The sequence below is a fragment of the Ornithorhynchus anatinus genome, chromosome 8, assembly GCF_004115215.2.
Source record: "Ornithorhynchus anatinus isolate Pmale09 chromosome 8, mOrnAna1.pri.v4, whole genome shotgun sequence".
In the NCBI taxonomy this organism is placed as follows: Eukaryota; Metazoa; Chordata; class Mammalia; order Monotremata; family Ornithorhynchidae; genus Ornithorhynchus; species Ornithorhynchus anatinus.
The window spans coordinates 46,578,329-46,595,968 of NC_041735.1; the positions used below are offsets into that span (position 1 = coordinate 46,578,329).

The 17,640-nt window shown below is 41.7% G+C and overlaps 1 protein-coding gene across 6 annotated transcripts in view; it reads left to right on the top strand.

The window, feature by feature from the left end:
* Window positions 1-17,640, top strand: part of LOC100075704 (retinoic acid receptor beta) — a 477,276-nt gene that overhangs the window by 425,271 nt on the left and 34,365 nt on the right. The gene's annotated exons all lie outside the window — the stretch shown is intronic.

Genomic DNA, 17,640 nt, shown 5'->3' on the forward strand with positions numbered 1-17,640 from the left:
GAATCACAGAAACATAGGTTGCAAGAGATATAGCCACAGATGCATTCTGTCCACATTCATGTATTCTCTATATCTCTCTCGTGCGCGCATGCCTACACCCCCCAACACACACACATGTACACACACACACCCCTTGAACAACAGCAACTGGAATAACTCCCCGACCTCTTGTTGTGCAGCCCAGCCCGTTACCTTGCTTTGGGCTGCAAGAGCCCCATTATGTTGGGGGGCAGGCACAGTGCCTGGAAGTAGCCCCCAGAACTCTCTTTAGAGCCACAGATTTAGCAACAGCAACCTTAGCCTCTTCAGGACTGGGGGGTGGATGTCTACACCACAACCAACTCTTGAGAATTGGGGTCTTGTTGATCTCATATCCAACCTGCCCTTGCAGACTTTACTCCTGAATGCATACCACACCTGTAACTTTGCTCTAGGTGGGACCAGGTCGGTCCTCTGTGTACACCCACCCACCTACCTCTTCCTTGTCAGCACGTTGGTGGCCCATCTCACTGTCTTCTCCACAGGGTAGGGCAATGTAGACTGGAGTGAGAGAGCAGGCCGAGAGCATGGAGGGTGGCAGTGATGGAGAGATGAAAGAAGAGGAGCCAGTAAGAATTGGGACAGACCAAAGCACAGCCCTAGCTGTGGCCTATCCTGGTGACTTGGTTGCCAGATTGCCCAGGGAAATTTACCCGCCACACCTAGCCATACCCACATCCTGATTCTAATTATTGATCCACTGCTTTGCAGGTAGATGTCAAGGCTGGGATAAATGCAGGTGGGCATTTCTCACTGTGATCTTGACATGCCTGGACTAAGCAGCCCCGTGCTTGTTTGAAAAAGTTTTATTGCCCATTTCCAGGTGCTTATTCCTGGGTGTGAACTCATGCCTTCAGAGCGTGGACTTCAGTCAAAGTTTATCCTTAAACATTTTGGGGCTTCTCCCTCTCTACTTTAACTCAATTGTGTTTGGAAAATCTCTGTGAAAAGTATAGGCCTGTGAAAGAGAAAAAGATTATGTTTCTGCCCATTTGCTTGGAAAACTCATATCATGATGAAATTAAATCATCAGCATTTTATTTCTAAAACTTTGAATTCAACTTAAAATCTCTTATTAATGGGTCATTATATGAAAGCTAAGAGGATCCAATTCTGTGAGGGAATACTAGTAGGAAGGATTCTGATCCTTTTGGAAAACTTGAGTGGAATTATATTGCAGGAGGTAAATTTCTCTTTTTTTTTATGATTTCCGAAGATTTGACTTTCACTTGGCATTTCCTGCCCATATGGGCACTTCTGCTTTTTTCTGCCCATGACTTGAAATGATGTATTCATGAAATGAAAAAAATACAAAAAAATTTCCAAATGAAAGCTTGGGTTTTTTCCAACAATTACTGAACGGATTTGCCTGATAAATGTGAGAAACTTTCAGAATCCAGCATCTAGTGCCCAAACATCTAACAAGACCCCATCTGACAGCAGTCTTCATTGTAAATTCAGCAGTTTGTGTTGCATGTCTCTCCCTAGACTCTAAGCACCCAGAGGGCGTGAACTGTGTCTTTTACTTTTAAAACAGCAAATTTTACTTCTACGCCCTGTAGTTACTGCTACCCTCTGGGCTAGCTCAGAGTTGCTTCCATGAAAATAGTGCTAAGTGAAAGAATGTAAAATTAAGTATAGTCTCCCATAGTAAATAATGTAAAATGTGGTAATGCTTTTCCCAGATCTGAAAAATTGACTGAAACAAGAGAGAGATATTTTTTAAAGTGACAAAAATTTACTATAGTTACATAGTCACTTAACTTCTCTGTGCCTCAGTTACCTCATCTGTCAAATGGGGATTAAAACTGTGAGCCCCACGTGGGGCAACCTGATCACCTTGTATCCCCCAGCGCTTAGAACAGTGCTTTGCACATAGTAAGCGCTTAACAAATACCACAATTTATTTTTATTTTTATATGCTGGCAAATCTACCAATAATGAGAGGTTTTGAATTAGATCAGTCTCTGTGTTGTTATTATTGTTATCAAGTGCCATCAAGTCATTTCCGATTCATAGCTACTCTATGGATATATTTTCTCCAGACTGACCTGTCTTCTGCTGTAATCCGTAACCTTTCTAATGGTTCTACCATTATCATTGTTATGGTCTCTATTCATCAAGCTGCTGAGCCGCCTCTTCCACCTTTTCCTTGGACGTTTCCTAGCATTAGTGTCTTCTCTAGAGAATTAGTCCTGATTATGGGTCCAAAATATGCTAATCTAAGTCGATACTTTTCTAAATATTATAGATAAACTTCCAAGGTTTAACTTTCATGTCCTATTTAGCAAACAGGCACTTGATAATAATAATAATTATGGTATTTATTAAGTGCTTACTTTGTGAATACCAGCAAACTGGACACAATCCCTACCCCACATGGGGCTTGCAGTCTCAATCCCCATTTTACTGATGAGGACACTGAGGCCCAGAGAAGTGAAGTGACTTGCCCAAGGTCACATAGCAGACAAGTGGGAGAGCCGGGATTAGAACCCATGACCTTCTGACTCCGAGGCGGGTGCTGTAGCCACTATGCCATGCTGCTTCTCCTATGCTAACTGGATGCTAACAGAATAGAAGTCTGCCATTGTGTATGTTAAATATATCTCATGTCATTTTCTAATCCTACATTAAAATTGTTTAGATGTTTTGCAGTTTAACAGCTGAATTTTCAATCTGCAGTAGTACTTTATCTCCAGCAAGGACAGTGGCCTGGTGGGTGAATATCCCAAAGGTTCTAGATGTAGATGGTAGGTGCTTCTGGCAAGTCCAGGGTTCAGCATGCCCATTTCCAGAGTGGTTTACCAAGAACGAACTGGCCCTGGGGGAGGAGTTCATTCAGTAGTGCCTTGATATCACCAGTCATTGTGATACAGGAGCAGTGGCCAGAGTTGGTGAGCCCAGATCACTTTGATCCAAGGCATGCTGAGCTGCTTGCCCTGGTACCACCCTGGGACAGGTACCCAGGCAACAGGAGAGAACACAGACCTGCTTTTAGCACTTGAAAGAATGAGATGATGGATGTTTTCCATGGGCGGGTATTGGCCACTGCAACTTCCAGTCAATCAGTTGTATTTATTGAGCACATGCTATGTCCAGAGCACCATATTAAGCACTTGAAAGAGTATAAAATAACAGAGTTGTGGTAGACACATTTCCTGCCCACAGTGAGCTTACAGTCTAGAGGGGGAGACAGATATTAATATACATAAACAAATTATGGATATGTAATAAGTGCTGTGGGGACTGTGGTTAAAAAAAAAAAAAGGGAGTAATCTTCACTGGGGAATGACTGAATTTCATCCTCAGCATGATGGAACAGGTTAGGGTTTACAGATTGTTCCCTAACTGAGTCCCAAACTTCTCAAGCATTGTAGTGTAGTGGATAGAGCACGGGCCTGGGAGTCAAGAGGACCTGTTTTCTAATCCAATCCTGGCTCTGCCTTTTGTCTGCAGTGTGACCTTGGGCAAGTCATTTAACTTCTCTGTGCCTCAGTTACTTCACCTGTAAAATGGCAATAAGATTGTGAGCCCCATGTAGGACAGGGACTGTGTCCAACCCGATTTGCTTGCATCCACCCCAGTCCTTAGACCATTGCCTGGCACATAGTAAGCACTTTAATGCCATGATTACAGTTATTATTGGCTGCCCCATCACAGCTCTTTTTGCCTCTCTTTGAACTCTGGGGGCTCCCCAACCTCTGGAATTTTCATTGTTTCCTAGTTGACAGAGGCCGGCTGACCCTCTAAGTGAAACTGCATCCAGTCACGTTATGACAGTGGGGCACTGCTCTGGTCAGGGCCTATCTGTCATCAGGAAGACTCTCCCCTGGCACACTGGTGTGTCCCATGGCTATCAGATTGTTTCCTAGTTTGGCCCCTTATATCTCCTTGCTTCCTGGTCCTCCTGGGACTTTCTTGGATGAGAAAATGTAATCCTTTGATTGGTTGGGAGAGTGAGTCAGTGAGCTTCTGGGCTCAGTAATGGAGACATGCTTTCCTCTGAACTGTATCTCCAGGGAATTTTTTCAGTAGACTTTCTCCCAGCATCTCGGGAAACCATGCTGTAAGTTTATTGGTCACGTTCTCTTGACTCATGATGTAATTCACTGTGTCCGACACTTGTACAGTAGAATTCTAAGTGCTCAACCACTCAGCCTCAGGACTTTATCCACTGCTGTTCTTGGCAAGGTCTTACTGCTGGACTTATTTCTAATCTCCACATTTTATATTCCCCCATCTGCCACTTTAGCCCTCCTTCACCACACCACCTAAGCACTTTAAGACTCACAACCCCTCCCTCCTACCCTAGCACTTACGCACCTCTCTTTATACTCCATTACTTCCTCCTATCTGTAATTTATTTTAGTATCTGTCTCTCCTACTAGGTTATAAGTTCCTTGTGGTTGGGGATCATGTCTACTAAATCTGTTGTGTTCGCCCAGTGCTTAGAGTAGACGTCCAGTCAATTCTATTGATAGATCGATCCAGACGTTTTTGATAAAACAGCCGGAATCTTTCTCTAAATTGCTGTCAGGGCCAGCCTACGGTGGAGGTGCAACCAAGAAATTCTATGGGAGCCAGGGTTCCTCTCTCCTAATTGTCCCATCAAATTTTTCATTTTTACAGAATGGCTATTTTTGTGACTCCAACTGGATCTTTCGGAATGGTAAAATTTCCTGGTGTTTCAAAATTGTTTTTGGCACCCAGCCTTCATAATAAAGGCAGAGAGAAAAGAGATTTAGAGAGATGTAAGACACCAGTCTCAGAATACTGAATGGTTTTTCCCCATCGTTCCCATAAAGAACCTGAGCAACAGAATTTTGAAGGGAGTGAACTTCTGGGTGAAAGAGGCTCTTTTCCTCGAGAATGACTTTGACAATGTGGTGCTATCAGTGGAAGCTACACTTGGGAGATGGAACTCTTCCTTTCTGTGAGAAGCAGAGACTAGAGGTGATTTCTGGCCTAAACCAGCCCTCCCTCAGCCTGGTTTATCCAGTACTGCCCACTTGGCCTCACCACCCCAGGAAGGCAGCAGGATGCCCTTTCCTGCCTTCATAATGAGAGCCCAGCTTGGCAGCCCTGCCCTGGATGATTTATCACCAGCCCAGAATCTGATCCATCCAACCCAGGGTGGCTGCGAAGGATGGGTGAGGGAGCGGTGCCCAGGTCGGGGAAGATCTCAGGGAGAATATTTATACAGGGCTTTCCATCAGCATTGAGCTGCCAGACACACAGGCAAAAATGAAAGCAAGCGCCCGCTTCTCTTGAAAGTTCCAAGGTGACGTACAGAATGGTGTAACGACCCTCCAAAGTTGGTAGAGTAAAGAACGCAACTTGCTCAACCAGCCAGTGTTGGCACAGGCACAACTGTATGTTCAGCTGAGAGTGGGAGGAGGTTATTTACTTACTCTGTGATATCTTGCAGAATTCAGCTGTCAAATGCAGAGCAGTCCTCTCCCTAGTGCCACCCACTTGTCGACATGGGCAGGGGCAAATTTGGCATGGTTTACAATGAAAAGACATGTATCTGGACAAGAAAGTAAATTTCAGAGAAATCCTCCAGTGACATCAAAGTTTTAAAAGCCTAGTGAAGAAAAGCTGGAAAGAATATTCTTAATAAAATGGGTGGGTTGCTGAACTAGCCAGTTCTTTTGTATCCTAATTCATTGTTAAACCGTGTATATACTGATTTTTTTTATGGATGTATGCATTTTTCAGTTTTTTTTATGAAAAACAGGTGTTTTACAGAAGATACCAGTGACAGATACTTGTTATCAAGAAATTACTCCAGGCCATATCAGCAATGCTTTGGTACTATTTTGAATCGTACAGCCAGATTTGGAGTAGAAAGTCAAAGCTGAGGAAAAAATGATATTCAAGCGGGTGTCCTGTTTTCTGAAATTTTATAAGAATTCACAGAGGTGATACAATTTATACCTAAGTAATTTGCTTCCAAGTGAGAAATTCTGTTCTATAAGGCAGCACATTCCAAAAAAAAGCTTTGCTACATTGCCATGGGTTATTTTGTTTTATTCGGGACACCCTGTATTGAGATGAAACCCTCTTTTCATTGTAGAATAATTTCTTGGCTTGCTTTTAATTTGAAGGTACCTTATACAAATACCTGTGAGTGTTCTAGTAAATTGGCATTAAAGGTAGAATTATGAAGTAGGCCCATCTAGCAGTGCAGCTAGAATCAGTTGTACTGTGATGGACAATATTCAGCCACTACCTGTGGCTGTAGAATAAATAATCGCAAAATGATCTTAATGCTATAATTGAAAAATGTTTAGTCAGCAGAGTATAAGAAAAAGGGAATGGAGTCTAATCAAGATTTCATTTCCAAAAACAGTGATGTGTGATGTGACCGAAGTAGGAAGTGTCTCAAAATGTGGAGTCTCCTCCCAGGACTATAGTGAGACTTCTCATTTTTGAAATACTTTGGGTTCTGTGGATGAAAAGAATAATTGCAGAAAAGATTACTGAAGTTGTAGCATTTGGCAATGAAACCCACAAAATCCTAAGGCACATGAAATTGAAATATAAAATGATACATGAAATATTAAATGACAGGGTTAATATATATGATTAAGAGACTGCATTTTATTTTGTCTTCAGAGTCCTGAAAAACTGTGTAGTGGGTTAAAGGCATTAAAACTCCCATATTCTGTCTACCTCTAGAACAGAGACAGAGGATTAATAAGCAACCCCATAAATCAAATATCTAGGAGGGCGTTTTAAAATGTGTGTATGACATATTAGCTCCCCATACTCGTAGAAATGAATACAGGAAGCTAATTTAGAAGAACACAGTTCTTAAAATTGAACCATTTTACTAATCTGTTAGCATCCTCAACGTGTTTCTATTGTCTTTATAGAAACTTTTACACAGCCATGTACCTTTGAGGACGAAATAATACCTTATGATTAAAATATTTATGGTTTCCAGAGAGGGCTGTGTTTGGTCGAAAACTTTGCAAAATATCCTCTAGACTGAAATTTGTTTTTTCCTTTAGCTGTCTTGATCATCATAACTGTTTTGCATTTTTTTCTAAATGCCTTCCTCACTGATGCTGATCTTTTAATCGGTCTTCTGGGAGAGCGTCGCTGAGATGGCAACACTGCAGTCATTTTCAGTGGCTCTGCTGGTGCCAGAAACAAAGATTTTTAAATTCACCTGCAGGAGCCAGGAAGGGCGGAGGTTAGGTGGCAGAGGCAAGACATTCTAGGTAAATGCTTCAAACGCATTGTCCACTAAATGAGCTTTCACTTGCAGAAAACATCTCCTGGACAGATCAAAACAGCGTAAAAGATTCAGGACAGTATTCACTATCATCCCAGTCATTATCCTCTTGTTAGTTTGGCAGTTTGCCCAATTTCCTGGTACCCTGCTCCCTAAATTCTGCCAGTACGGCACTGGATTGCCTTTATGAGGGTGTTTTTATTTTTTAAATGCCCAACTGCTTCCGTTTCAGCTCTTGCCAACTAGTTCTGTGACTTAGAAGTGGCACCTGTGTTCACAGGGACCTGGCAGTGGAATGCAGTGTAATCTGGAGAAAGGACGGGGGTCTGAGTTCACCCAGTGATGCACCATAAATTCTGGTGTTTTTCACCAAAGGTTGCAGACATGTTTTGTAACTTTTGTATACTGCAAATGTTGTACATCTCTTACTTCTGGGTCAGCAAAGGTGTGGCAGTATCTTTGAGGGTCACCTCCGTCCTTCTTAGCTCTGGAAGAATCACAGCTGAGCTGGTTCAGTGTGGGTACCCACACTGAGTCTAGTGTACCCTAAGGGCTCTGTAATTTATTTATACATCTGTAATTTATTTACGTTAATGTATGTCTCCCCCTCTAGACTCTAGGCTTATTGAGAGCAGGGAACGTGATTACCAACTTTATTATATTGTACAGTGCTCTGCTCATAGTAAGCACTCGATAAATACGATTGACTGACCGACTGACAAGGGGTCCCTGTCCAGGATACCAGGCCCCACCACTGGAGCTGGGCACCAGCTTAGAACCAGGTTGCCCTGCCCCGATCTCTCGGTAAGGAGTTCAGCTAAGGGGTTCGGCTCCCTTCCCAGTTTTTGTGGCAAACAGCCGTTTGCCACAAGTTATTAAAGAGCTTAAAAATTCTGAAAGTCAGTTCTGTTCTCAGGCCAAATGCATTTTTGTTCTGGGAGTGTATGTAGTCCTTTAGCCGGGGAGGAAGGGTGAGTCCTGGGGGTGGGGAAGCCCCGGCACATTCTGCTCCCGTTGCCTTCCCTGAGAGGGAGGGAGGTCTGTGCAGGCAATATTTGACTTGAACAATATTGCTCATGACAGTCTTAAGGCACAAGTCCTTGGACTAGAGCCCAGGTACTTTTGTAATTTGTCTTAAACCCTGCCTTCGCATTTCTCTCTGGATCTACTTTTATTTGCATGTTCACTTTAGGGGGACTTTCCTAGCCCACCGCTTTGGCTGGAAAGGCAGTCGAGGGTGTTTTCTTTGTCCCCTTCAGGCTTGGATTCTTATCTTTCATCACAGTGAGTAGTGTTCCTTGAGTGTGAGCCTTCTGCTTTAACAACCCCTGCAACGAACAGACTGGTTTAGGTCTTGCCACCGAAAAGCAGCCTGACTTAGAGGAAAGAGCATGGACCTGTGTGTCAGAGGACCTGCGTTCTAATCCTGGTTCTGCCAGTTGCTTGCTGTGTGACGCTGGGCAAAGCACTGAATTCTGTACCTCAGTTTTCTCATCTATAAAATGGGGATTAAATATCTGTTCTCCATCCTTGGACTGTGAACCCCATGCGGGGAAGGGACCGTGTCTAACCTGCCCTACCCCAGCAATTAGAACAGTGCTTGACATATAGTAAGCACTTAAAAGATTCCCTAATTATCATTATATTATTCTGGAATAACAAAAGGGACCCACAGTCCACTCCTTCTCTAAACCTTGTCCCGAGGCCTTTCTTTTAAGCCCATGCCCAAGCTGTGCTAAATGTAGTCTGGAAATGTTCTGTCATCTTCGGTTAAGATAGCAGCTTTATCTATGTTAACTTCTGTGCCGTGGCCTAGGTCAGTCACCCAGCCTTGGAAAAAAAAATACTATCAGCAGACCAAGAAATGCAACAGCAAAAATGGAGTAATAATTTGTGCTGTCACCACACCCCATCCTTACTCCACCCTATTCTTACCACAAATAACCATTTTGTCAAATTAGCTTAAGTAGTTTTAACCTCACACATCCCTTAGCTACTATTAATTAACTAGCTTGTTCTCCACAGAATTCTCCTCTTATGGGGTTTCAAGGGACTTCAAAACAAATTTTAAATTAAGGCCCATAAACTCCAACTGGGTTACTTTTAAACTTTTTGAAATGGTTTAAAAGCTATAATGAAGGCAGAGGTTTCTGTGTATCTGTGTTTGAACTGTAATCTAGCTTGGTTTGTCCACTCAGCCTCTTATCACAGTAAACAGAGCCTGCCTCTCTGGTGTTTTCTTATGGTAATTTGTTTCCCAAATACGTTTGATTGTGATGTTTTAAAGGAAGGATAGATTTAGAAGAATAGATTTAGAAGAGTTTATGTTCAGAAGACTTGTTTTCATTCTTTCAATAATCCATGTGCTTTGAAAACTTTATTTCTCATAAATTTGCTTACTTCATTCAGTAGTATTTATTGAACGCTTACTATGTGCAGAGCACTGGACTAAGCTCTTGGAATGTACAAATCGGCAACAGTTAGAGACAGTCCTTGCCCACTGGTGGGCTTACAGTCTAATCGGGGGAGAGACAGACAAAAACATGTATATGTATATATACACAGAATACACAATATATGTCTATATAAAATTGTCTTTTCTAAGGTGTATAAATGATTGGGTTACATATATGCATGCATATGTGTGTGTGTACATCTCTACATGTATACACACACACACCCCTTCATATATATGTATCCCAGTCATTTATACACCTCTGAAAGAAAATTTGTGTTCCTATAGTGGTCCAGTAGACATGCTGCAAATTGAGAAAGACAAAATGCCATTTATTAGTTTGGCAATCGTTTAAAAAAAACCTGTGGTACTGAAGACTAGAAGTATGGTAGAGATCTAAATCATTTTGTGGGGAGATAAAGTTTTCTGGGGCTGATATTGTGGTTCAATTAGCTTGATCTATAAGTGCCTGCCCCCCATTCAAGCTTTTATTCACGTACCAAAGTTGTACTCTCTGATGTCTATTGGCTCAGCTCATTAATGAGTAGTTAGAAATGAAGGGTACAGTCTACTAAATGATTTTTGAGGTATTTGAACACTTTCAAAGATTATCTATGGAACATAAAATTACAGTTTGAATAATGTTTTTTATATATGTAAGAAAGCTCAACCTGTAATTGTAGAATATGTTTCATAAATTGAAATATGGCTTTCTGAGCCCTGTTATCCTTTAAGAAAAAATATGATGCCACCCCATTAGCAAAAATCAGTCTGAGAAATCATTTTTTTCTAAATGGTCTTCAGCCCAGGACTGTATATCTCCAGAATAGGGTGATTTGTCGTGATTATGAGCTCTTTTTTTTTTTAAGTGGGGTTAGGAAAAGCAAGAAGTGAAATGATTTGCTTTTCTTTATAGAAGACCTATGTCCTGTGTAAGCCCAGCTGGTTTCAGGTCAGGTGGTTTGTACAGGGTTGCCAATTTCCATGAGTCTTTCCATCACAGAGAAGTCTGGTGTTGGGATCCACAGATGTAAGAGGCCAGGGGCTGGGTGGGGACTATTTACCTGGGAGAAGGAGACTTCACTGGCAGGCAGGGAGGTTCACTCCTTAAACATTTGACCTGCTGCTGCCACCGTCAGCGCCAAACTGGGAGCTTGGGAGATCTGCCCTGGTCACTAAATCTCTAGGCCCTGTCGTAGGTTTAAGGGGCTACCTTCCCAATTGAGCAAAATGTTTTCTTACCTTTCCAAACTCATAAAGGCATATTTCCAGTATCCATCTAGCTCTTTGGGTGCAGTTTTGAATGTCAGTCAGTCATATTTACTGAGTGTTTACTGTGTGTAGAGCACTGTACAAATCGCTTGAGAGAGAACGTACAGTATAACAAAATTGGTGGGTATGTTCCCTACCCAAAGCAAGCTTGCAAAATTGACTTTTGCAAACGTGAGTACCATTGCTATGATTACCAGAAGGGAAAATGAGCTTCCTGTTTGGGCAAAAATCCTTCTCTCTGGCCCTCTTCCCTCCCGCCTCCCCAAAAAAGCCAGATGATAACCCGTGAATGAAGTTTATAAAACATGATAATATGTTTTACAGGGTCCAATGGTCTGGTGTAATGAAAAGATCGTATATTTCATTGCCAACTTTGCTGTGTGTTAAAAGAATCATTCGGTGTAAGGGTCAAGCAGAGAGATTCAGTGAATGAAAAACAAGTGAATTTCCCAGTAGTGTGTGCTGGACAGCTTTGTTAAAAAAAAAAAAATCAAAGCCTTTGCTTAAGGTATCCTTTTGTTTCCATTCCCCGCTTGCCTGTGATCTGCACCTGTTGCATATATGGTAAGAATAGCAAGGATTCTCATAAGCCAGTAACAGCATTCAGCCAGAATCCCGTGTGACCGGGTCAGACACACACTCACGCAAGGGTCACAGGCAGGTTACTGAGTCAAGGTTGCCAAGTCTCCACGATAATGTTTTCCTTCCCCCTTCCACTCCCTCCATTGCTGGCTCAAATCGCAGAATTGTTTAATTGCTTAATAATAACAAAGCAAATGATTAATTTTACCAAGAAAATTTCAAAGCCAGGTTTTTTTCTCTTTGTCTAATTTTGGAGTGAGTTTCACATGCCATTTGAAGCTCGATTATGAAAGACATAAATGTCTATAGGAACAAGCCACTTTTCCTGGAAGATGATTAAAAGCAGACTTTATTCAGACGAGACATAAAAATTAAATGATCTACGGGATAGAGTTATTCTTTCAAATGTTTGGAAGCTTATAAATAACTTCAACAATGAAATGTGCGCACGCATGCACACACACAAGCAGCAGAGAATCTGTTTCTAATTACTTGTACTTTAGTTGAACTTTGGCGTTTCCTTTGACTTTCTGCCTAATGTATGTGAGCTGTGTGCCTTGCACTCCAGCAGCGAATTCACACAAAAAAAAAAAAAAATCCAGACCGACTCTTTCTGGTGCCAACAAAAATGAGGGCTAACAGAATGTTTTGACCAAATGCAACACTTTGCTATTCACCCTAATTAGCTGAAATTGCTCCTTCCCACCAGGGCCCCTGAGCTCAGTGCTCCACGTTCCCCTGAGGCTATGCAGGAAATGCCTTTTGCTTTACAGCTTCTTTTTCTTTTTAAGACTCAGCTGTCCAGAGTGTGCATTAAAATACAGTTTTAATAATCTAAGGTTCTGGTACAATGAAAGAGATTTCAGTATGCCTGTTCGCCTGCCTGCCTCTCATCAGCCACCACAGAAAAATACCTAAATCTGTTGACGTGGTTTAGCCAGCAGTAAATTAGCCCCGACAGAGCTCACTGTGCTCTCTTAAAAACGTTATCTGCTACTTTATCTAACCTTTCGAAAAATTCCAAACATGTTAGGAATTGTAAAACCAGCCATTGTTTGAGGCTTTCTGTGTGTTTTAAGTGGCACTCAGGTGTGTCGTAAGGGCATTTATGTTGTGTTTTCTCAGGTGAGCTTGGTTTCTGAAGTGGCACATCTTCAAGTAACATAAACAACACTGAAAAAAGTTTTTGTCGTCCTTGGGAAAATCAACTCTGTGGCATAACTTTAAAAACTGCTTTAGCTGGAACTCCACCCTTCTTTGTTTGTAGCACTGAAAAGCAAACAAAACGAACCACTGGTTTTGTGCTGCTGTAATGCAAACCATCTTTGGGAGGTGAAGGCAGCAACTGAAAGTAAATGAACCCCATTAGTAGTTGTTTTTTTCTCTCCCTTGTGAAGAGTATAACTCTCAGTGAGTGTGCCTGTGTGTTTCTGAGACATGTTTATGCACAGTATGGTGATAAACAGTTTAAAAATATGCGACTTTCAAGTTAGAATGCCTTTGGTTTCTTTCTCCTTTTAATGCTCATCATTTCCATTTGAAATTGTCCAGCTATGCAGCTCTGTATCAGCTCTCTCAGCATCTTCAGTTGCTGACTCTGCTTTGTGCATTTACCATCAGAGCCAAGTGTCTAATCTCGTCTAAGTAACACAAGTTCCTGCATCTTGGCCAGTCTCTGACAAAGCACTGCCGCACATATGGCTAGCAGTCTGAACATCACTGTTGGATGCTGCTTCTTGTTTGGAATGGAACCATCACAAAAATAAATAAATAAATAGGGGCAGAAGCAGATCCGAATTATTCCTGAAAGACTGTTTTCCCAAACTGAAATCACATCAAGATGGCTAGAAAGGCGGTAGTTTTATTGAATGACACAACCCTCTTTCCCCAGGGGAAGCCTCAAAACTGCTTTTGGGGCTGACTGAGTTGAATGAGGTAATATAGAACATATTGTCCGCTGAGACTGCAGAGGTTTAGAGCTAAATTTTTATCATTCTCTGGACTGATTGTACTAGCAAGAAATAAGGAACAAAATGTTTGAAGCCTCTCGAGGGCATTTGATGAATCTACCTTTAATTTAAAGGGACTAATAGATTATTGATTTAAGCAGGATGTCTGTGCACAAATCAATAACTAAGCCTTCTGTGTGTCTCTTAAATACCAAAAATGACTACAGAAATAGGGTAGTTATTGGGTCTCTTTTTTGCCCCTTTGTGTTTATTGAGGAAAATAAAGGTTTAATAAACTTTGCCGAAGGGGATGTTTTCTCTCTCCTCCCAGCGAATTAGCATGTTGTCCTGAATGCAAGAAGGCAGTAAGGGCTGAATTTGCTCTTGCCTTGATAATATTCCTTGCGTGATTGTAAACTCTGCAGCCAATTTTGGTGTCCCTGTCCATGACTGATTTGGTGTTCTGACTTTATCTCCAAGTTTGTTTCCCATTGTCCTTAAAGTGCATTGGGTGAGATAGTAAAGGGGAATTGGCTTTTTCCAAACATGTTTTAGATTAACACAATCTAGGATTCATATTCAAACATTTAGTGCATATCTGGCTCTGAGCAGATTTTCTGCGGTGTTTCTCGGCAAAAATAGACTAGACTTTAATTGTACATTTGATTTTTCTATAGCCCATTTTCCTTGCTTATTTCTTTGTTTTAATTATAGTGTTCATTGTGTAGTTTTGCTGACCACAGAAGAGACTTCAGGTAGCCGGTTATTTACTTGTAGTACTAGAGAAACTGTAATTATGTGAAAAGCCACCAAAGTTAAACTGGAATTCCACATTCCCGTCTGATTTTGAAGCATGTTATTTGGCATGAAAATGTATTCCTGCTAACCAGGAGTACACTGGGGAAACTCTTCTAAATTTTCACTAGTCTTACTCAATTGTTATATGTTTTACCTTTTAAACAAGAAAGATACTGTTTTTCTGGCATCTATATAAATCCCCAGCATTTTTTTTTTTAATCTCACCCTTTTAAAATTCCTTGCTGATGTTCCATCCCTGTTTTTGGAGGAAGAAAGGAGGTAGAGAGAAGCAGCATGGCCTAGTGGAAAGAGCTGAGGCCTGGGAGTCAGAGGACCTGGGTTCTAATTCCAGCTCTGCCAAATACTTGCTGTGTGACCTTTTGCAACTCACTTAACTTCTCTGTGCCTGTTCTCCCTCCTATTTAGACTGTGAGCCCCACTGCGGGACTGGAACTGTATCCAACCTAATTAACTTGTATCTACTTCATCCCTTAAAACAGTGTGTGACACATAGTAAGCGCTTAATGGATACCATAAAAAAAGAAAAGCCCAACTGTCTTCACTGTTTAAGGATGGTGAAAGTTGGAATTTGATTTAAGATCATTATTTTTTGGAAAATATAATCAGTTTTATAATATAAACCCAGTCTATGGCTGTGAGGAAATTTATCCCAAATATTCACTTACTCTGTTAAGAAATAAGCTAACAGTTCTATTTTACCAAGTTTGTTCATTCAAGCATACATATGACCATGAACACATTTAAGACCATGTGCAGTGCAGTAGCAATTATAATGGGCCTAGACAAAGGACAGAGAAAAACAAAGTATACCACACTTCAGGTGCCAAATTTTAGGCGGCTTAAAATGTGATGGGGAAAATGTTGGAAAGAGAAAAGATGATGTGTGTCAAAGATATGTAGCAGAGAGACAGGGAAGGAGAAAGAAAGGGTGAGAAAAAGAGGAAATGAGTAGATGAGCGGGTGATGGAGAAAGAAGGGGACAAGGTTGGTGAGGGGACAGGGCCTACTACATATACGTCCCCACACACGAGTAGAAGTCTCAGTGCTGCTGCCTGGATCCTACTAGCAGGGCACTTCCCCTGGCAACTACAAATCACCACTCCTGCTGCCATCAGGATACCACCATTTCAACTCTGCTGGCAAGACCCAGGCAGTCACAGGAATGGGGAGCCCCACTGGCAGGGCCCAAAGAACGTGGGAACCTCCCTGGGGACCAAAAGCACCAGAACTGATCCTTCGGGCTGGGAATGGGACTTTTAGTGTGACCAAATAGAACTTCGGTGACTGTATAGTGGGAAGAAAAGGGATAGAAATAATCAATTTGGTATTTGTTAAATGCTTAATATGTGCCAAGTGCTGTTCTAAATGCTGGGGTAGATGGAAAATAATATGATCTTATACAGTCCCTGTCCTACTTGGGGCACACAGTCTAAAGGGAAGGAAAAATGGGTACCTAATCATCATTTTACAGATGAGGAAACTGAGGCCCAGAGAATTCGGTACTGAAAACTTGCAGGAAGGAATTGATTATAGTTCTAGTGGTTTGTGCAGCCCCACTGCCCTCCTCATCCCCGACATTCATGCTCCCTTTAGGATCCGTTGTGTGTGATCAAGTAGTAGGTGGGTAGGGGTACAGTAGTGTGCTGTGTGAACACAAAGTCTTTTATTGGCAAATCGGACACCTTTTCAGCCAAATGACTGAAAAAAGTAACAGTGCTGTGCTATAGTACCGTATAGTACAGCAAGGAAGCAGAGTGACCTAGTGGATAAAGTACGTTCTCACTCCGGCTCTACTATTTGCCTGCTGTGTAACTTTGGATAAGTCACTTAACTTCTCTGTGCCTCAGTTTCCTCAGCTGCAGAAAAGGGATTCAATACTTGTTCTCCTTTCTGCTTAGTCCCATGTGGGACTTGGGCCTGATTAACTTGTATCTACCCAAGCAGTTAGAACAGGGCTCAACACATAGTAAGTGTTTAACAGCTACCATTAAGCAAGCACCCATGCCCAAGCCTCAATCCACTCCCCCCAAAACCCGGCAGGGAGTTGTCTTGGTAGTCCCTGTAGTTTTACTGCTCATGTTAGCAAGCCATTTTTCAGAATTCCTGTTGGTTTTGTCCACCATGTGAACTGCCTTAGGTGGTTCTCTGCTCAGAGACTAAGTTCTCAAGTGATGGCAAGGCCACAGCATTCATTCATTCAATAGTATTTATTGAGCGCTTACTATGTGCAGAGCACTATACTAAGCACTTGAAATGTGCAAATCGGCGACAGATAAAGAGAGTCCCTGCCTATTGTCGGGTTTAAGGTATTCCCCTACCTTTGACTATTTCAACCTGGCCCACTTTAGGGTGAAGTTTGGGTCAAAGTTTTGAGTGGCATTTGCAAAGTGCAACAGAAGCAAAAGACATTGACCCTTTCTACATGGAGCTTACAATCTAATGGGGTAAGTTGTCACCCATTGATGTCTTCCCGCATCCCCCCAGACTCTGAGCTTGTTGTGGGCAGGGATTGTCATTCTTTATTGTTGTATTGTACTTTCCCAAGCGCTTTGCAGAGTGTCCTGCCCTCAATAAGCCCTTATAAATGCGATTGAACGAACATTTTCAGTGAAATATGAGAACAAGCATCATACATGGAATAGAACAAATATGCCAGAATGAAATATCTAAATAAATCACAAAAATAATTACATATATATTGGAATGTGCATGTCGACATAAGTGTCAAGAACAGATATAGGTGCGTTGTGAATGGTGCAGTCACCCCTATGTAAAGGGCAAGGTTGCTTACCATTTTCTGAGGCCTTTACAGATTCAGCATCAAAATAGACTTTTCTATAGGAAAATTACTTTTAAAATGTAAGTGTTGAGCACAGGCACCCCAATTAGGTAGAGAGAAAGGTTAAAAAAAAACCCAACTAGGTCCAGGTCCAATTGTGTGAGTACTGACTTTTTTTTTTAAATGATATTTGTTAAGAACTTACTGTGTGCCAGATAGACACAGTAAATATCCCACATGGCTCTCATAATCTCAATACTCATTTTGCAGATGAGGTAACTGAGAGAGAGGGAAATGAAGTGACTTGCCCAAGGCCACACAGCAGACAAATGGATGAAACCCGGATTAGAACCCAGGTCCTTCTGACTCCCAGGCCCATACTCTATTCAGTAGGCCACATTGCTTCTCAATAACTGTAGGTCAGTTAACTGTAGCATGCTTATTAGCCTAGCACATACTGCCTAAGCTAGATCCATAAAGCAAAAGCAGGACAGCCTTT